The 23,245-nt window shown below is 33.9% G+C and overlaps 1 pseudogene; it reads right to left on the reverse strand.

Moving 5' to 3' along the window:
• Positions 1–8,022: 8,022 nt before the first annotated feature.
• LOC138312256 (uncharacterized) lies at positions 8,023–18,637 on the reverse strand (annotated as a pseudogene).
• Positions 18,638–23,245: the final 4,608 nt, after the last annotated feature.

The raw sequence follows: 23,245 nt of genomic DNA on the forward strand, positions 1-23,245 counted from the left end.
TTATTGATATCTCGCATTTATATTAACTATAAATAGTTAATTCATAAAACTCAAAAAGTAAGTTATTTCATCAAATGGATACTTTGGAATCGGTTGTATTTGCAGTTTAGTGTTTGATATGCGACCACTTTCAAAATTTTAGATTATGTCGTATGTAATATTTTTCAACGACTTTCGTCTTTAAATGACTTTTAATATCTTCTGTGTGACCCGAATTAACATTTTTTTTTGTTTTATCTTTCTCTCTCACACACGATAAAAAAGCTTTTCTGGTGACTCATTGCATTTTTTCTGAATTGAGACTCAAGTTTGTATAATATTCCACAGCGCATAAAAACGTAAACATTCGTGTTCTCCACAAAATCCTCTACACTGGCAACATGAACCTGAACTGCCTAAACAAAGCTGCTCTATAACTATTCCGAAAACAAATCCACTTATCTTGATTACGTACTAAAATTAGCTGACAGCCTCTCAGCGAAGTTTAATAGAAGGAAGTTTAAAGTGACCCCGTTTGACCTCTGTTGACAGACACTATTCTGATACGGCGCTCGGTTACCCGGAACGATATTAATTTTACGTTATAATTATATTTAAGGGATGTACTCTCGCAGTATCAGGATTTCGTGTATGCAGCATGACTTTTCCTGTCTTTGTTATATTTATAAATATTTGCTGTTTTATACAACAAAATATTGTTTATATTCTTTGTGTTTAGAGAAGATAGCGCGACACGTATAAAACATTGTGACGAATACAATGCAGTCCTAGATATCTAATTTCGCTGCACTAGGTCATGTGATTTTATCTGTAAACCCAACTTAACATATTGCCTCAAATGTTATCAGTTATCAATCTATGCATTAAACATGTCACTAAAGGAGTAATACATGTTATTATATACATCTGTAACCGAGATGTATCTACTCTACCACAAATTTTATCGTTTATTTTTCTACTCGAGAGCCCTGTTATGTTAGCTCAATAAAGGAATATATATTGAAACATGTCGTATTGATTTATACTGATTATCACTGAAGAATGTAAACAATCACACTTAGTCGGATACATAATAATGACAACTTAGACCGGTTCGTTATGTGTTAGACAGGTGCTTGAAAACGTGGGGCACATACAAAAAGTAAGTATTAGACACAATTAAACAGAACTGCAAACCTTTCCAGCCGTTCCATCCGATATACACTTAGTATCCTTTCTCATATTTCACGGATCCATCCAGCATATTGCGCTCACCAGTATATATACGTGTAAATGGTGTTAATGGTATTACTATTTTGTTTAAGTCTTGAAGTATAATTTTGACTGATGGTGGAGTAAAGTGCATGGTAACATAGATCACTACACTACATTGCGTTCACTGGAAGTACGGAGTTGATAAAAATAGATGCAAGTAAGATACACTATGTCGCGTGTCTAATTTCTCTATTTTAATGGTTTATGCTATTTAAAGTGTTACCTAAACTAAACTGACTACATGGTAGTACACGTATCTAAATATCTGTCGTGTTCTATTTCAGATCCCTGTTATATTGTCCTTGTCCCATTTAAGGGACGGTGGGGTATAATGACAAGCATTGAAGCATTTAGTCCTATAAACCACGGTTGTCGGTGGTATGGTCGTAAATATTTATCTCCGATAACTGATACAAACATTACCCATCACATCATGGATTTCCAGTAAATACACAAATATTTGTATATAAATGTCGGGAATTAGTGTTGAAATTGAGATCACGAAATTTAGTAAACGCTCAAGACATTTGATTTACAGTACTCATGCGAAAATTCAGTTTTATGATCTTTGGATAACGACATACCTTTTAAAAGATGAGCTTATAAGATCTTTTAAAAAAAGTAATTTCAATGACAACTGCTATAAAATATGTTGCATATGAACGTCTAATGGGAAATGCTGAAAATGCAATAATACATCTCGATTGACTCCCCAAACGGTAATACACAATTCCAGAAGCGTAATCTGGAGCTTCAGTAAAATACATACATTCGCATGTGTGAGTGATACAGAATAGTTCATGTTATCTAATCTGTTACACACACTGACTACTTGGTAACACATTTTTTCGTGTCCGATTTGAGATCCTGGATAAACATTGTACATACTCAACTATAGGGACTGATTGGTAAAGTGATAAAAAATCGATATCATTTAAACTGCTCTGCACTTCATTTTACCTGTAATCTAGTCTGGCTACTCTATCGAACACGACATCGTTTGTTTTCATGGTCGAATCACACATGGATGGGGGATCTCATGATAGACACCCGTAGCCATTTAAATTGTTGTCACCTGATCACAAGTAAAATGTTTCACCGAATGACGACGGTATGTAGGTGTCAATTCCAACCGTTAATTGTTTGTTTTATTGTTGTCTAATGTATTGCCATATCATTTTTGTCGGATTATCGTTAAGGACTTTTTCTCCGGGATGGTATTGTCCTTATTCTTAGAAAATAAATAATTAAGAAAAAAATATGCATGTTATTTGAAAACTTTACAAATGTTATGAATGATTCGAAGTTACCCTTTGCCAAATATAGGTCAGGATATGTAACTAAAAAGTGCACTACAAAGGTATACCACGATACTGATTTGAGTAAAAATTGCTTCGATCGTGTATCATACAAAAACTGAATCGATGTATACGAACGATATAGCTTAAATGTATTCAGCTTCAGTCTAAGTAATGAACTGGTATTTTGCAGTGACATATATGTACTTAAAGTTGTCCCTGATATGTTATACGGGTAGTTATGTAATCGTGTTACAATTTTACGTTAAAAGGTATTTTTATATACTTATAATAGCTTCTGATATAATCCACTAATACGTGATGAGTGGCGTGTGTATTTGTTTGTCTTTTTTTAATATTGGCGATCACCTCAACGAGATTCTTGGATCCCAAATCGGACTGTGGGCAAAGTCCGATTTACCGTCCGTTAGGACCCACCTTTTGGTGAATATTACGTCACAAAAAATGCCCACGCCTTTTTTGGAACATTCGGGGACTTCCGTATTGCATTCTTGTTGAGTTTGTCGTTCCATCCCCTTAGCACTGTTGGTTCTGGGCCATGCAGACGCATATATTGATCTTGCAAATAAGTAGAGCACATTCAACTTCTTTCTTTTGGTGTTGCCAGAGTTCAAAAGTGTTTTAAAATTTAAAAGTAATCAATTTAAAACATAGAACCTGGATTTTTCGTCAACATATTTTTATTCAGGAATGCATTTTTCAATTTAATTCAATGTCACAGCTGACCAAACACGATTGTATTTTTTCACTCAATTTTTGCAATACAAAACATCAAAGCATAGAGTCATATTAATAACTATGCAATGATGCGTACTTATCTTACTATAAAACGAGAGTAGAATGTGTTAAAAAAAATAAGATGACAAGCGAAATGTTTAACATGTCCGATATCGTTAACACTCATGACGTATCACATGCCATTGAATAGAAAATATGCGTTATAATGGAACAAGTATGATGGATAAGCTATTGACCTTGAGTAGACGGTATATATACATATACAGTGTTTTTCAGTGCAAGTAAATGTGATGCTTACATACTCCCAAACAGTAACTGATACTTCTTAATTTCAGAAATTGAAAATATCAGATAATCCCTTGACTTATTGGAATAAAAAATAAAATGAATATGTTTATTTTGTTCCCAGCATTGAGAGTAATGAATTATGAAAGACAATTTGTTCAATCTCCAGAAAAATACATTGAGACTATTAATTATAGAAAAAAAGGTCATCGACATCTAAATTCAATTTTGTGATTTATAAACCGACTAAACTCTTAAATACAAAGTCTGAATACAGGAAGAAATAAACTGCTGAAATAGATTTCATATGAACCCGTATTTGACGGTATTTCGTTATAAAATGTGGTAGCACTGACTCTTTGATCCCGTTTTATTCCTCTCGGATTCATTTCATATACTAATATCTGATCATGTATATCAATGTAAGAAGAGATCTGGAGACACTAAATTATATAAAATCACAAATGCAACTGATATATACAACAAGCACTGATTACTTAAATTCAAATAACGGTACCGATCTAATTGTTAAAAACTAATATTTAGACAATAAAAAACAGGCACTTCTATATAAAAAAAAATATGGAATGGCATCTTGAAAACTATAAAATCTTTGGAAATAATGGTACGAAATACAGTCAAATATAAAAAAAAATATCCACACAATTTCGATTTTGAGCGAGCCAGGAATCTGGTAGGCACAGTCGATTAATGAATTCTTACATTTTACCTATTTGTAACTGTTGCACTCTTGCATGTAATCTATATATAACCGGTGGGTGATAAGGGGGTGATCTCCCCTTGGTTTATATTATGAATGTATGGGCAAATAATATAACTTATACAAAGCAATTCCCAAATGCCCCCGAATACAAGCTAGAGTGTCTTAAAGTAGTAGGAAACCGGGTTTCGGAAAAAAAAAAACACGTGATCGAGCAGATGAACCTTTATCTAGTCATGTCCGTGCCATGGATTGAACTTCAGCAGACTAGGTGAAAGGCCGAGAGGCTTAACCACCCCCTCCCCCCCCCCCATCCCCTCCACCCCCCCCCCCACCCCCCCCCCAGTTCAGCTTCCTCCAAACTTCGCAAACATGCCTTGCTTCGCCTCGCACTTTGGTTTATTGTCTGAGGCAATCTTTGTAGGTATTTCAATGTGCTTGGCAGACAAAACCACCGTCTTAATGCGTTCATTGGCCTTCCAAAAGTCCTTCCCATAACAAACCGATAGTTACAATTCTGCTTACGGTGAACGGTAATATTATGGAAAAGCGTTTGTGTTACATTTATCAACTGTTCTTAAACTTAAATCCGCAGTTTGGCCCTTTCGAGTAGTTATTGATTTTGACGTCCACTGTTGTTGAGGCGTAGCTTCATACTTTTCAGATAAAACTACCGGAGATTTCGAATCATCATCTACTGACGTCACAATGGCCATACCAAACCGCAAGGGAAGTAACTATGGTCATATGCAAATACAAAATACATTGCATAGCCTATACTGACTTGCCATACAGTCACATAGCCTATAATCCACAAATTTTTTCTTTATGTAGCATGACCCATCCGATTGACTGTCGCATATTGGATTTATCTTAGAATTATATTGATCTTAGCTAAACAGTCACATAGCTTATATAACCGATATATCTCCGAAACAGTTACATAGCCTAAAACGACTTAATTGCTATACGAAAACATTAGCCTTTATACCTGACTTCGCTATACATCACATAGCCTATACTGACTTAGCTATACATACATAGCCTAAACCTGACTTAGCTATACATTTGTCATAGCGTCTTGTGTGTACTGACTAGCTATGCATTGCATAGCTTGACATGACTTAAGAATATACGTTGCATAGTGTGTATTGACTTAGCTATACATTGCATTGCCTTATCGAGCTTAGTTAATACATTGAATAGCCTGTCGTACTGACTTAAGCGATTCTTTGCATAGGGCGTGTTCTGACTTAGCTATTCATTGCTTAGCGTGTTTGTACTTACTTAATTTTACATTACACCAGCCTATACAGACTTGAGGATTACATTACATAGCATATACTGAAATAGTTATACAATTAATCGCCTATACTGATTAATTATACATCATAGCCTATACTGATCTTTGTTTTACAATTACATATCCAATAACAGAACATAGTCTATACAATTACATAGACCTATACTAGACTATAGCCTTACACACATAGCCTATACACTGACTCTAGTCTATACATTTACACATAGCCTATCACTGTGACTCTAGCTACTACATTACACATGCCTACCACTAGAACTTATCTATACATTAACACAGCCTCACTACGACTTAGCTTATACATAACAACAGCCTACACTGACTTAGCTTTACAGTAACATAGGCCTACCACTGAGTTTAGCTATACGTTTACACAGCCTCATTACTGGACTATAGTTAAACATTACACAGCCTATTTACTGACTTAGCTATACAGTTAACAGCCTACACTGACTTAGCTGTACATTCTACACAGCCCTATTACTGAGTTAGCTATACGTTACACAGCCCTACAGTGGACTTATCTATGACATTACACAGCCTACACTGACTATAGCTATAGCATTACACCAGCCTACACTGACTTAGCTGTACATTACACTAGCCAACACTGAGTTAGCGATACTGACGTTACACAGCCTACATTTGACTTATCTATACATTACACAGCCCTACACTGACTTAGCTATACATTACACAGCCTACACTGACTTAGCTGTACATTACACAGCCTACACTGAGTTAGCTATACGTTACACAGCCTACATTGACTTAGCTATAACTTACATTACACAGCCTACACATGACTTAGCAATACATTACACAGCCCTACACTGACTTAGCAGTACATTACACAGCCTAACACTGAGTTAGCTATACGTTACATACTATATACGTTACATTACACAGCCTACACTGACTTAGCTATACATTACACAGCCCTACACTGACTTTAGCTTGTACATTACACAGCCTACACTGAGTTAGCTATACGTTACACAGCCTACACTGACTTAGCTGTACATTACACATACACAGCTAACCTACACATTACTTAGCTATACATTACACAGCCTACACTGACTTGACTGACTTAGCTGTACATTACACAGCCTACACTGAGTTAGCTATACGTTACACAGCCTACACTGACTTAGCTGTACATTACACAGCCCTACACTGACTTAGCTATACATTACACAGCCTACACTGACTCAGCTATACATTACACAGACTACACTGACTTAGCTATACATTACACAGCCAACACTGACTTAGCTGTACATTACACAGCCTACACTGAGTTAGCTATACGTTACACAGCCTACACTGACTTAGCTGTACATTACACAGCCTACACTGACTTACTATACATTACACAGCCTACACTGACTCAGCTATACATTACACAGCCTACACTGACTTAGCTATACATTACACAGCCTACACTGACTTAGCTATACATTACACAGCCTACACTTGACTTAGCTTATACATTGCACACCAGCCTACACTGACTTAGCTATACATTGCACAGCCTACACTGACTTAGCTATACATTACACAGCCTACACTGACTTAGCTATATAACATTACATAAAGCTACGATGATTTCTTTGCTATGGACAGTATTAAGTTGCTACATGCGATGTCTGAGAACTGGTTTTTAACCAAGGTCCACTGGAAAGTCTCAGCTTAGAACAATGACCTCAAAAATGTAGAGCTACGGTGTCGGAAGGTATTTTATACCAACGGTTTTTCATTAGATTGTTTTTAATACAAGACATTTATTAAGATAATCAGGTTAATATTAAGAATTAGAATAAAGAAATGTTCTTAGTAACACTAACAAGTATATATTCGAAATACACAGTAAATAATACATTGGTTTTACATTCCTTATTAGCGCACTGACCAGTTGAGTTAAAATATAACGATCCGGAGCTTAATCGAAGTCCCATTGTCTTTTTAACATATTTGAAAGCACACAGTTAGTAGTTATACTAGAGATGGTAATTAATATCGGAAATGTCGTTTGAGTATTTAATAGGTTTCTGTATTAATGGGGATGTGGATGTGCGCAGTGGTAGAAGGCGCAGCTATGTTTGGCTAGGCAATTGGATGTCGTAGATCGTGAGTTCGAGGCCGCGATAGGGCATGAGGGTCAATAAATTGTCATGCTTTGTTAAATTGTGTTTCTTTGATATGTGATATGAAACAAAACGCATGCTATAGAATGCATGCTTTGGATATTTAACTTATTAAAACAACCTTTATAATTTATAACATTACAAGCGCACACTAATCTGTTAACAAATAAAATCGCACATTCCATTTCGTTTAACTATAGAACAAGCTTAAATGTGCTTGAATACATAGCCTGTATACACGTTGTATACTACACATGTATGTAACAGGCACAAAAACGGTAACCACGACAAAAAGATCATTTGGTTAAGACATTATATTCCACTTTAAGCCATGCACACTTGTATCGCTGATCAAGTATACTTAAAAAACAATGTCTATGGGAACGAAGCTATGGTAACTGTGGACCAAGTGCATTCATTATCGAACCAATATGGTGTGACGATTCCTACAGGAAATGGCTTGTACTTAAATACGCCATGTCCAATACCCATTCCGATAAGTTCTAGATCACCTGTGCCAGACTTCATGAACACCGCTGAGCCAGAGTCACCTTCCATAAAGAACGTCCACGTCGGTCCACATCCATTAACTTGATACTGGTTTCTCATGCTTACATCCCTTCCACTTCTCGGTAACCCAAGTGCTGTCGTAAGAGGTTGAACACTAATTCCCACTAACATCCAAGGTTCCTTTTGTAACGTCAGAGGTACTTCCAAATTTAAACACGGTTTGACTCGTAGCCAATCCTGTTAAGTCTTCCCGGATAGATCCATTGTTGTATTCTGGAAGTTCTTGGAATCCTGGGATAAAGCGAATTGTATTGAATTAGACTTCAATTGATTATAGCATTATTCAAAGAGTGTATCAATAATAAAAAAAGAAAATAAACAAATCCTAAAGTCAAGTAATATATAACAGGATTGTGAATGGAAGGCAAACGATTTTGATATACATATAAACATGCCTGTCAATCAATCATTTAATCAAGTATAATATCGTCTGTACAGAACGATCGGTAATACGTTATTGAGATGTACCATTATGATAAAGTGGGGAATGTTTTTATCATTATTACCTGCGTTCTTATAGCAGCTATGCTTCGTATTGGAAAATTGACCCCTTGCTGGTATCCGACACGATCAGTCAATTCAACGACAGCAACATCGACACTAGGATCACTCTGCGAGTCAAAAATTGCCATATGAACATGTCCACACGGCGACCCTCCGAATACCGTAGAGTCACTGGACGGTTGGACGACTTCAACTTTATTGGCATTGTTGTAATGAAATTAAAGGTGCTTTGATTTGGAATGTCAAACAAAACATGTGCGCATGTAAGAAATCCAATCTTGTTATTAAATTTTACAAATGGGCCATGTGTCCCACTAATGGACTCCAATACATTTCCACTAGAGGCGTGTTCTGGAGTAAATCTTCCGATATTGCAAACCCATCTTAAGTTTAGGATGAAAGTTACAGCTTGGCAACGAATTGTATCCACTGAGGACAACATATCCTTCGTGGACATCAACCTCCATGTAGTCCACCGTCTCCTGTGTCTAACCGCTTGGGGAATTCAGGCTCTCCCAATGGTACTACTCCCTTGGTACTGCAATAAAGTGCAATACACGGCTTTTCCACGATGTCTTCTCCATTATTCTGAAATCTCACAGGGGACACATTTATAATGTTTTAAATTGCTGTGCTTCATCAAAAGAGACTGCTGATGACATGATAAGATCTTTTTCGCCCTTTCCCTATCTTCACAAGACACTGTTTTGGCATTACTGTTGATGTCTTTCCATTCTTTGGTATATACATACGGATTCCGAGTGATAACCACACCGATACTTCTCAGTTCGTAAGAAGAACTATGATCCACATGCACTGAATATACTATATAAACTGGAGTACGACTTCCACTTTTTTCTAGGCGATGCCCCGGAATGACGGTGGGTTGCAGGTTGGAATGTTTCAGTTTCAATTTGTCTGCTTGATGCAACATGAAAATTTCTTCCATTACTTTTTTTATCATGCATTGCTAGAAAAGCAAAAATCAATGTTTTCTTCACTAGAGTACTTTATCAGTGAGTGCACGATGTTTCGTTCTGTCTAGAAACGTAGCTAATATATAGTGCTGTGAATGTGCCTTCTCGGAGCTGAGGCATGTCTATCCCGAATAAATATTCACGTACATTGTATACAGAGTCCCAGTTGGTGCTTTGTCCTTTTGCAATGCATTCAATCATTTCCGGTGATCCATAAAGAGCCACGACATGAAGAATACTTACAACAGGACTGCCCTCCGTCTCTAAAGTCTTCAATCTCTCCGTAAGGAGTTCAAATTGTTCGATGTCTCCTTTTTTCACAATCTCAACAACGGAGTCGATATCTGAAATTGATGTTAAAACATTATAAAAACAAACATGTTATGAGGCAATCCGTAAAAATAGTATTGTACAATGACGTCTGTATTTTATATAAACACACTTACCGCAATAAAGCAAACTTAATTTTTAATGTGTCATACTCGCATAGTTCTATGTTTTATATTTATAGTCTTTAATTTTCAAAACTCTACAAACGATTACTGTAAATGATTTTATCCTTTTGCCCTCAAACAGAGAAGTCGAAGTGTAACCGTCATGTACCTGTACATATTGCTCAATTCAGATTAAGTAATAGTCTGCCAACAAAAAAAAAACATAAAAAGGGGAATTTTCTCATTACAGTAAAAGACGTTTTTCTACATGATTATAAAAGTAATGTTCCTATTCGTCAATATTTATATAATATATCTGTTTTATGTGTATAACGAACTGTGCTTATAAAGAAGTACAGAATGCGATTCTCTCGATGTAAAGAGGTTCGTCATAGTCGTGTTGTACTACATACATATTTATCATGCCATACCTCATCCATGTGATAGCATACTGTATTTTGAAACCATAACAGATAATCTGTGATGTCGGTCCCCAGAGGTGAGTGACAGTCGCCTTATGCATATGTTAAAATGTACCATGCTCATCTCTATGATAGTTTGAGTATTTTTGACACCGTAACAGATTATCTGTGATATTGTTTTTATATGTGATGGTTAGTAAATCATGTTACAGAATGCAGGATTCTGATTGGCTACACATATAGGTACTATTTGCAATAGTTGCCCGGTCAAGCGGCAGTATTGAAGGTGCGCGAAATTGAACGTGGAATGTAGTTGTGACTGTCACCATTACATGACGCCATTATAACGTTACGAACTCTATCGACCAAGAACGTCAAGATGGCAGACAGGCGGTTGTGTACGGGGATGGAAAGCAAATGTTGCTTTAACTACAGTAAGACAGTTTACTCATGCTCTATAATCATTTTACTTTATTTATTTTTTCTATCATGAAGCGGAAATTCCGTTTATAGAAACGCAACAATTCATATATTGTATATGTAATCTAACAACGTGGTGAAGATCGCGTAGCGATTTGTCGCATTTGACGTGCATCTATTACGATGACGTGAAAACGGGTCTCATGTGAGGTTGATGTACAAATCACATTATGGCCTATTTTAGAGGGCACTATTGCCTCATAGTATTGTCTCGTGATAGGATAGTGCTTCGTCTCGGGCACTATTCCGTCCCTCGACAATACTATTATGCAACAGTGCACTCTCAACCAGGCCGTGATAGATCAATATTACCCTGTCACTGCATTTAACACGACGCTATTGTTTATCGTATGTATTTCCATGATATCTGTCTTCAACATTAAATTTGTATATTATTATATTTATATAAATATATCAAGTAGGCGTACTATAACTCGTCGTAGAGTCTAACATCATATTGTTTATCACTTTTTAACCAATCATCACCAGTTATATAATATTCTGACTGACTTTACGTCACCCAAATATCGGCCAGATATATACAATGACACCGAATGACCAAATAAAAACGATCTATATCTACCTTTAAAACGTTCGTGTATAGCGCGATGCTGCTTGACTGATGTGTTACCATAAAACGGCAAGGTCTTAAATCTTTACACAAATATTAAACTGAATGTAAATATTATACTGATGATTGATAAATTGATCCAGGGTGTACAAACTCTTAGAATTTGTCCTGTGTAATATAATTGTTCCAGATCTTGTTCTTAAACGATTCTATTACGTCACTGGATATATACTTTATTTAGTTTTTTTTTATTAAGATGTCAGTGTTATGATATTCTCGTTACACAGTTTGAAAAGATAAATACATTTTACATGATCACCAATGACTTGCATTGTTAAACAAGAAGTAGGAGCCAATAACAAGAAAAGTAGTATTACCTGTGTTGATATCAAGTTGTCCAGAATCGGCAGACTGACTATGGACCGGTGTCTGTGTTTCATCTTGTTTTATTGGCAATGTAGTCTGAGCTGGTTTATCCTAAAATAAAACCAGGTGTTAGATACACAATCCGATAGCTAATTTGGATATCATAATAGAATTAGATAATTATAATTTTGGGATAACATCATTGAGTCAGAGAAAGTATGATAAATCCACTAGGCAAATTTTTAAGAGTCTCATGAAAAATAAACTGATGCTCCTTAGCCCATGTTACCCATAAAACCTTGAATGGAGGTCAGGTTCACTCATTTGAACTTATTTTGGTAGCGTGACATCACATCTTTCATGCCAAACATTTTTGTGTTTATACCTCCTAGTTATTAGCAAAAAATACATATCGGAGCCCGGTGACTTTTGATTGAATGTTCAAGATGATGACTGACCAACTTGTAGCCCATTATCCGATAATGAGTTTATATGCCCAATATCAGAGTCGGTATATGCCTCTGAATTGTTTGACATAGCAAGTGTTGAAAGTTTTTATGGTTGATTTGACGTCTCTGACCTTGAATGGAAGTTCAAATAACTGTATGCTAGCACCCCAGATGCCGCGTAGTTTTATATCCGCCTGAAGCCGAAGCAAATTAGCCAATTAAAAATTTTAACAAAATTTAGATTCAGAGATTCCAAATATATGCTTCGATCAAAACAATGAATAAATGGAAAATATATGTATGTGTAGGAAAGTATTTGTGATACTAGCCTCATTTTTTTCTGCCATTTTGTCACGAAGTAAGCTTTACTAGTGTTGTGTGTCCTCCTCTTTCTGCTGCCTTCACAGGATTTCCCTAGAACGAACAAGATATAATTCTTGGTAGACATGACTTGATGTGATTTTATCTTTTTCTCTTTGAAATTAAAAGTCGTATACAATTGGTGATATACCTCATGACAATAAAATTGCAAAAAAATATGACTGATATATTTATTTTAAGTTATAATAAAATCTCAAAATGCACACGTATTATTAAACTAAAAAATCATTCATTATATATACCATTCAATTTTCATGGCAAGCGGACTACATTTAATATTAATTTTTCCTTCAGAAAAAAAAAAAAAAAAAAAACCACTCCGTAAGTTTAACATTCGTTGGGAGATATGATGACTATACGTTGATGAAATTTTCTAAAATTAGAGTGTATTCCTAGCTTTTATGCCATATGTAAGTTAAAATGGAATATAAACCTTCCGAAATTAACCTTACAATTACAGATTACACTGCCAACATGTGAAATAAAATTGTAGTACACAACTTGACATGATGATCTTACTGTGTCTAATCAGTTTTCACCCGCATTGTAAATATGGATATAATGAGTTTGGGCAATACCGTCACACGACATTTTCAGCTCTTACTTATACGTATTGTTGTAAGTATTGTGAGTCTCGGAAAATGTATGGTAATTCTGTAGGGGCAAATAAACTAATAAAATGCTTATCTTGACTTTTGTTATATGAAATATTTGGCACACATAACTTAAAAAATCACAAAATTCATTGAAATTGAAACTAACATATAAAAAGATCCAAGGAAAAAAATACATGCCCAATCATGACAACGAAATGGTAGTACTCAATGGGTATAAAAAGTGCAATGAAATTGGGAAAACATGTTTAGAACGGCTAACCTTATTTAAGCTACTGAAGAGAAGTTTCACATTATATTGGTAAAGATATGATTCTCTACCGAAATAACTTCAATATAAATGCCGTGAGGTATAATATGCAACTACTCAGGCAACAATTATCACCTGCACATTTATATCATTTTTTCATTCTCAACTTCAGGTCAATTACAGACCAATTACAGGGAAAAGTCGTATGAGAATTCAGTTTTCAAAATCCTCATATGAAATTTTTCAGGACAATTTCATCCGCATATATTTTTTTCATGTGACATTCAGTTCAATTTTCAAGGTAAAAATAAAAAACTTCAGGCAAATTCACATGGAAAAAATCAATGTAAAATGAGAAAATAATTTAATTCTGTAAAACAATTACAAAATAACCAATCTTAAGATAAAAATGACCTGCAAAAATAAAGTTACACCATTAATCAGTTATTATGTAGCTGAACCAATTTTTTAAATACGATCAAGTGTAATATTGTAACTTTAACAATGATCTTAGAAACATTCCCTCTAACAGTGAACACAATATGTTTAATCAATACACGCAAACCGCGATTACCTATAACTAGATGTCTACTTGGAAACAATGATGACCAAAGATATGTAGGTTTACACTACTTAAGTTTAATCAATGAATGAAGGAACAACGGATCAAGAAGTAAGTAGACATGAGGTACGCTATAAAAACTCCAATATGTTAAACACATAGGGCATTGCTTTTTTGCATTTGTCCATTTTGTTTCTGTATAGAGCTCATATTATACGAAAGGTGTCTGTTCATGATAGATAAGAAAGAAGGGGACAGAGCAATCCAAGCAAAGACTCCAACATAGTCCAATACGATCTAGAGCTAATAGATTACTATGAATATCCCGGCATAGATCTATTAAGACAAGATTAGATTGTCTAATAACACAAATGTGTGATATTCATTACATGTGTACAGTATGTTTGAACATAGATGTCTTATTATCTTTAATCTAAAGTATATACAAATAATTAGATGTGGCCCAATATAATTTCACCAACGAAAATCCACTAAATACAGATAAAAAACAATGTACTTGCATATTGCGCAACACAACAACCTGACCCTGTGATCTATACGTCACCACGTCCCGACTTCGCTTACGCGGCAATATACATTATTCCTATAGAACATAATATGTTTTCTTATTATCGGAAAATAATTAACTCCCTTTAACACTAATAATTACTTAAACCGAGATATCAAGGTTTGGTCAAATATGTATCTCTTATTTAAGCTTGCATTAAGAAATAGAATCGAGCGCTACTTATACAACTTGGAATTCAAAACGCTTAATCAGATTTGGCATAATTCCTTTCCGGTGATTTATTTGTTTTTGGCAGTTACGCTCTGACCTGAAGTGCTCAGTTCGATCGTGCTTGACAGACGATGCATGCATTTGACGTTTATAGCATCTGTAGTGGAAGGTTGTACAAATGAAATAATTCTTTTTAACATACCTTATCAGTTTATACATTTCATTTTTGCAGTTATTCGAAACAATCCGATAACCATTTACTGCAGTGTAAATTCAGAAAATGATGCCTAACGGATCAGCTTAGACATTCGTTATCACAATTTGGCCTAGTTGTAGATACATCACTAATATTCGCCGGTATCGACCAGTGACTGCTTTCAGTATTCGTAACAATTGGTTCGATCGATTGTGCAATTAATTATTTGAAGTTGATCAAAGACTTTGTCAACGTTCGTCTGAAATTATAAAATGAGTTGATTTTTAAAATAACAAGATCCTTTTTTCTATTCATAAACAAACAACTTCAGACAGTGGCCATAATACAGTACGCTGGTAATTATGTTTTACTATGTATTCTTTGTTATTTAACATATTTAAAACCTTATTTCCATAAATCAATTGTCAACATCAAAAAAATTTCAAAGTTGAGAGTATAAAAAAGCTACTGTGGTTACCTAGCTAGCGCATATTTTGAAATAAGAAAAATATTCTTACGATGCAATGTATCCGCGTTGTGAGCGATTATACCCCAAACAACGTATGATAACGCTGCCATAGATTTCTCTTTGGCTAACATTTAAGTAAAAAAAAAATATGTTTGCCAATACATATGGCACGGATATTTAAGATAATTTATATATTGATACAAACATAGTTCTTTGTCAGTAGATACGATCATGTTATGGTGGAATGCAAAATGACTTAAGGAATAGCAATTATTTTTTTCTTACATACTGCATTATGTGTCAAACCAGTCAAACCGACTGAAACTGTATAATCGAAAACGGCTAGTGTGCATATCAAAACAATATCTTGCTTGTCATCATATAATTGTGATGGCGATATTTGTATTTAATTATTCAACAAAAATAATTTAAAGTCCTGTATTAAATGTGTTTCAGTTGGCTTGAATGATATTAAATTGTTAGCCCTGACAACCATAGTAAATCTTACTGCCGGTCATACAGAGTGTGAAGAATTTTAAATGACGATGATGATCTAGTGTTTCTACTTGGAGGAGACATACATTCAATAGAAGTCAATTTGGACCATTGGAAATAACATTATGGTTGAATCAGCAAAGATAGTATGTAAAATGAAGCCAACATTGTTGCATTGGTTACAACGGCTGTATTTTAGGAACGATTAAAAATACATGCTTTAGAGAGATTCAAAAACACTCGGCAATCTTTAAATTCGTTATTCCTCAATAATTGAGTTTTAATATTGTTAAATCATATAACTAAATAATTGTACTTATGTTTCAAGACCTTATTTTTTTGAGTTGTGCAAATATTCAAACTTCAAGTTTTAGAGGAAATACAGATATTTATTCATTCGTCCATTCGTTCCCATTAGAACATATTGATGAAAAAAGTTTCATGCAAGACATTTTTTGTTTATAATGTCCTATACATGTTTACGACATTGTGCTGTAACAGAAATCATGCTAAAATGTGATTTCACTTGTAACATACGAAAGAGTAAAACATGTTACATTCTAAACAGCAGCAAATGGTAATCCCTATTATATAAATAGCATGATTTATCACATAATCCGCCTGATATCCAGTGATTTCGCCCCTGTAATATTTTTGCGTATGTCACTAGTGTAATATGACCTGGGGCGATATTCATTGGCTTAAAATTTATTGTGACGTCAGATAGAAACAATATAATGACTTCAGAGAAAATGACGTGACGTCAGGATTACGAGAACGGCGTGACAAAATGGCGGCCTCTCTTGGATTTTTGGAATACATTTTTACGTGAAACTCTTTGTTATGTAGGTATTTGTAGTTATGCGATTAAACGTATCTTAAATTTGTGTTCATTTCATATGAAATTTTATGAAACTCGTTTCGAAGTTTTAACTTCTACTTGCCAAGGCTCGCAAAAATAAAAACATCTTAGATTCGTTTCATAAAATATAATATGAAATGAACACTCATATCAAATCCTATATATAAAATGAATGTAAAAATGTTAATTACTGTCTTTTACAGCAAATTATATTGTATATAATATATTTTTCCTGGAAACTGGATATTTAGTGGTAAAAATATACTCATTATTGCATTAATATTTTCATTTGCTCGGGACTGACACTATATAACCTTACCAACCAAAAAGGGAATTTATGAGATCATAATTCGATAAGTGATATGTTTAAAATGTGTTGTGACATAGTTCTGAACGACATACTTGCATGCTACCTGAATGAAAAAGCGCAACTGTTCTACGTAATTTGCAACAATATTTGTTGTAATGATTTTAAAATGTTCAATATCCTAAAGATGGGGAATATTGATAAAAACGTTGGAAAAGTATATTTGTATTTATTTTAATGGACTTTTTACCGCGAAGTTCTTATGACGTCGGAGGTGCTTCTGACGTCACAAGAAGAGGTTCCAAAGACAGGGGCAGCGAGGAATTTGATTTGGTAATAGCGATAACAGTTTACATTACAGGTTGGCTTTAAAATAACAGAAAACGGAAATATAAGCATTAAATTGACTTTTGGGGGATCTATTGTCATATAAATCAATTTGATAATGTCCGATGATAGCAATAAAGCAGTCATGCACATGTATATATACGAACGTGTTTAGATTCTAACCTTATTTACGTCCGCTCCATTATCAAGAAGAAGTCTCACTATGTCTGTATATCCTCCATTTGCAGCTACCTCCAAGGGATTCTCCTGAAAAAATATAAATATATAATAAATGTAAAATAGTATTCACTTACATTTATTTTTTATATAAACTGAAAACTTTCTTATAATTTCTATTTATGTCAACTGCTAATAATATTGCAAACATTTTAGCTGATTGACAAATTTACAAACAGATATACCAACCACATGTATCAAACACATAAAAAGTAAAATATATATATATATCGCTAATATTACTGTTCCATGGATGTTGACGCACCTGTGCTTTAGTTTGTGGACAAATCACGCTAAATATTTTTTCTTATAATACCAGAGAGCAGGAAACTGAAGTTATATTTTCTAGAGAAGCAGATTTTAATTCCTATCAATATAATTATTGCTTATATTTCAGCAAAAACAATGTCTCCGTTTAAAATGGTTTTTCTTCACCAATCATGTTATTTTAAGGAATTAGAGTTGATATACTCATCTGATGTCGAGGTAAATGCTGACATTTTATAACATGCTTCATTTAACGAGTATAAAATCTACAGACACACAGATACATGTTTATCAACAGAATGATTGAGTCTGACACTTGAGCATATAAAACAACGTGTTGAAATTCTAACCTTATTTACGTCTGCTCCATTATGAAGAAGCTCACTGCTTCTTCCTTCATGAAATAACACTTACACCATCATGATAGAATTAATGGGAATGTGATTTAATGTCAATTAAATAACTTATTTTTCTTAAAAAGCGCAATTTCCATATCATTGGATTGATGTTGCTCGATGATAATGTTGCACAAAGTAAGACTAATTGACAAATGTACAATCAGATATATGAACCACATGTGTTTGGCACATTACATCCAAAGTGGCAAAATATATACAACATCTATGTATCGATATTACGATTGTTCTATAAACGCTAATGTAATCGTGAGTCTTCAATGTGGTACATAACATACTAAATTTATTACTTCACTTATAGCAATAAGAAATTGTTAAATGCAGCTTTAAATATACATACAGCAAAATTTTAAGCCCTATTAAATATTTATCAAAAGACAAAATATTGTACGAGGAAAAATGTGCTGGATTCGCTAACAACCATCCGCTGGATATGTATTTTTTTCTGGACTCGTGTTAATTTTCAATAGTCAAAATGGTGAACAATTTTGTTTTTATTCTTAATGTCCTAATTACTTAAATACTACGAAATGAAATGATAATGTTTAGCAGTGTATTACCAGAGTAAATGGATTGTGTGTTTTTTTAGTTAAAAAACCTGATGTAATTCCAAAGATGTAGGTCAAAATAACCTAGTTGTGTTTTAGCAGTAGAATGTAACAGTGTCGGATGTTCTGAATAGCATTTGATATCAATCTGGCATACATGTATCTACATGCAAACAATAGCGTGAGGGATTAAGATTAAGTTAGTCCAAATTGTGGCCGATCCTAAAATATTGTATATATATTTTTATACAAATAAAATATGTTAAAAACAATGCAAATAATTTTTACCTTTCACAGAGTTGCTGTAGAAATCTCCCAATGTTATTCTTTCTTTAGTTGTATGTTTTTTCATCTCCCTTCACCAGAATAATTCAATTTTGCTTGTTACGAGCATTGTCATTGGCTAAAAAATTCACTTTATCAGCCCATAAGGGGAAAAAATGCGTCGCCGTTTGTAAACTTGCTTCTGATTGGCTGAAATGACGGCGTAATGATTCCAGATAAAAGAGTCCCAAAATGAAATTTTGAATATTGAAGAGATTATCTTTAGCAAATTGAATTATAGGGATTAATTTGAATAAATTGTTTTTATATTATGGAGATATAATACAAAAATATGAGCGTACCTTCATCATCATAAACGGCTTCGCGGCATATTTAGAGTACACTCAGATTTTTGTGTTATATCTCTATATAACACACAAAATCTATTCAAGTTAATCCTTAAGTAATATTATTAAAGTACACTCTCAGTGATTTCAATACAACTCTATATGGTCTGGTGGTATTTGATAAATTAATGAACAGTAAAACATTACAGTTCTTTTTTTAAAAGATTAATCATTATTAATCAGTGAAAATATGATTAATCACAAGTTGTTCTATGAGAATAACATCAATACATTTGGAAGTAACACAAGTTTAATAGTGCGATAGTTTTATTGTTTTCTGTTATAAAAAGAATAGGCATACTGCTAATAATGGCTCCTCAATTTTATCTAGTATGGAGATTTCAAGAAAATATAAAGGTCCGATCAACAATATGAATATGTCATATACACATGTATATAAATAGGGGGGAACTATTGAGATACTGACCGTATCTACATCCACTTTTCTTTTGAAAAGTAATTTCATTTTTTTTCTTTATTTCCTCTTGCTTATATATAGGAACGTGTTGAGATACTTACTCAATGTCTACGTCCGTCTGTTTCAAAAAGTAGTTTCCCCTCTAATTTCCCTACCATCCTCTTGCAACCTGTCTTCAAGGAGAATCCCCTACAAGAACGAGAACACATAATAATCACTTACATTAAATATACTAATATAATGAATCAAAATAAACTGTTTGGAGAGTATTTTTCATGATTCAACCTGTTTTTCGAAAATCAGAATTGATTTTTTTTAAGTGTTGCAGCAAAATTAATAGTATTTTATTACTATTTCATTACCTAATCGGCCGTTTTGATCTCCGGCCTGAAAACAAGACGTTTCATGACAGCCCTTGCGAAATTTGCCCCCCCGAATTCAAAAACTCAACAACAGTAAGTGGGAACAATAATCAATAAACCCGACATATTTTTCAGCATTAATAATCGAGATTAGTTCATGGCATTATTATAACTCGATACCACATGTAGATAGGCGAATTTCCCTGTAAACAGCAGCAGTTTATGCGAATAATAAAATATTGAGATGTGGGAGAAAAAAGAATGATTAATTTCATTATTCTGATTACCATTTCTAAATTTTAACAATTTGATCCCGAACATTCCAATGACGTCACTTTTTAGTACCTCTATGAGCCCGGATGATTCGACCTTTGCAAACTGACGTTTTGAAGAATTGAATAAGCAGCATCATTTGTGGAATTATGGTAGCAAATTTAGCACTCATATACAGTTTAAACATAGTTTAAAAAATAGTGTTACTTTATCTTAAAACATTTCATTATTTAAACGTCACTTTAGACAAAAAAGAAACCCAGTAGGCCTACGTAGGCTGCAATGTAAATCTTACAGCGTTTGTTGATACAATGCTTCGTTTAGTAGATGAAATTCATGAAATATTGCACAAAAAATCATTAACATGCTTCTGAAACATGCAATTAATTATTTGAATTGAATATGTTTAACATTGATGGGGTGAACAAAAAAAAAATCTATTTTGGTCTTTCGCCGTCGAAAACCGATGAAACAGCGGTAGCCACTGGGTTGCGAGCAGCTAATCGAGATTTTTTTTTTTTCGTGGTATTTTTTTCCTATTCATTAAAAAGCGATCTTTGAAGACTTAAGACTATCTCTAGTCCAAAAGGTTTCGGCAATAGCATTCATTTTTTTATATTTGAGGTTGAATGCATCAAATTAGATCTGTTCCCCGACATCGACTGTGCATTGTATAACGTTTTAGGCCTACCTGTACCTGAAGTTAATCGTGATTTTTCATGTAACTTAGTAGAATTTTACGATGCATACGCAGTAGAAAGACATAAATCTAAAAAGGACTGTATTGTACAATTTTCTCATTGCCTATTACTTTGATATACCATGTGTTATAAAATAAAAAAACTGTCGTTTTTTTTTCCGTATCAACGTATACACGAGCATGTGCTTCGTCTCGGCGAAATTCAACTCATTCCTCCCAGGGGGTGTCTTCACCGACGTTCGAGCATATCAGAAAAAAAAAAAATCAATAAAAATAACAAAGATTATCGTATACAAGGTACATTAAAGAACAACAAAAACTTTGTGATCAATGTGTTATTATCATGTTTTCACTTTTTTCTTCAGGGTGAAACAACAGCTACATGCACATTACAATTACAATTCTTTATTTCTCCTAATGGGAAATACTCAATCATACATCATCACAAAAATAACAATGTTATCTGCTTCTTATAAAAACAATCACTGTATATAAAAAAAACCCAGAAATCTGGCTTATTGTTAACGTGCAGATCTTCTGATCTTGCGATTCTCACCACCGGCGGCAATTTTTTTTTCGTGTATTTTTTTTATAATATATCATGCAAACATGCCTATTTCAAACTATTCACAATATCTCGCGAGGGCTACATGTAAAATGTAGCTCTATTACTACAAAATAAAATTATTATATATCTGAGGGTTTACATCGGATATATACACGGTCAGTATCTTACAGCAGCTAGGCCAAGGACGTGTCCCTTGAATAGGCCTGTTAGTTTTATTTTGGGTGTTGACACGGAAAGACGAGATGACTCCCTGTCTCCTGGACATTAAACCAAATTATTTATATTTCATATAGGCCAAAAATGATTTGAAAATTCCATATATCGCCTGTAAGAAGACGTCCTAGGCCTATCGCTACCCACAATACACTCGATCGTGGTCTTATAATATGTATTATGTAACTTTTAATCAATAATTTGATCGAGATATATCTGTCTTCGATTATTTCAGTTCATAAAATTAATAATACTATCATGAATAAAGATAAAATTGTTCATAAAAAAGCAATGACGAATAATAATTGATATTACATACAATAAATAGAAACAGTATTATCACAGTAAGTACAAAGATCATGCTTATGGTACTGAAATGAGGTTAAAGGCCGAAACCTCATATATATACATGCTAATATAGCATACATTGAAATCGTTTTGAATTATAAAAGTACATATCACAGAAATGCTTAATTGCTTTCTTTTTAAAATTGCTTAAAGAAGGTGATGTTCTCGCGTCATTAGGAAGCTGATTCCAAATTTGAATGTTTGATATCATAAAATGACTGGAGTAAAACTGAGTCCTGTGTCTTGGAATGTACAAAATAATTCTGTTCAGTCTGACGTGTTACTCTATACTGAAACATCGACATATTTGAATCGACAACACAGATAATCGGGTACAAGTCCATTTACACATTTAAAGGTAAATACGGATTTCTTGTATTTTAATGTATATGTCTATAGGCATCCATTGCAACTGTTGAAACATTACTTTTGACGGAGTATCAAAGGGGGTATCTAAAATG

The sequence above is a fragment of the Argopecten irradians genome, unplaced genomic scaffold (assembly GCF_041381155.1).
Source record: "Argopecten irradians isolate NY unplaced genomic scaffold, Ai_NY scaffold_0264, whole genome shotgun sequence".
Classification (NCBI taxonomy): Eukaryota; Metazoa; Mollusca; class Bivalvia; order Pectinida; family Pectinidae; genus Argopecten; species Argopecten irradians.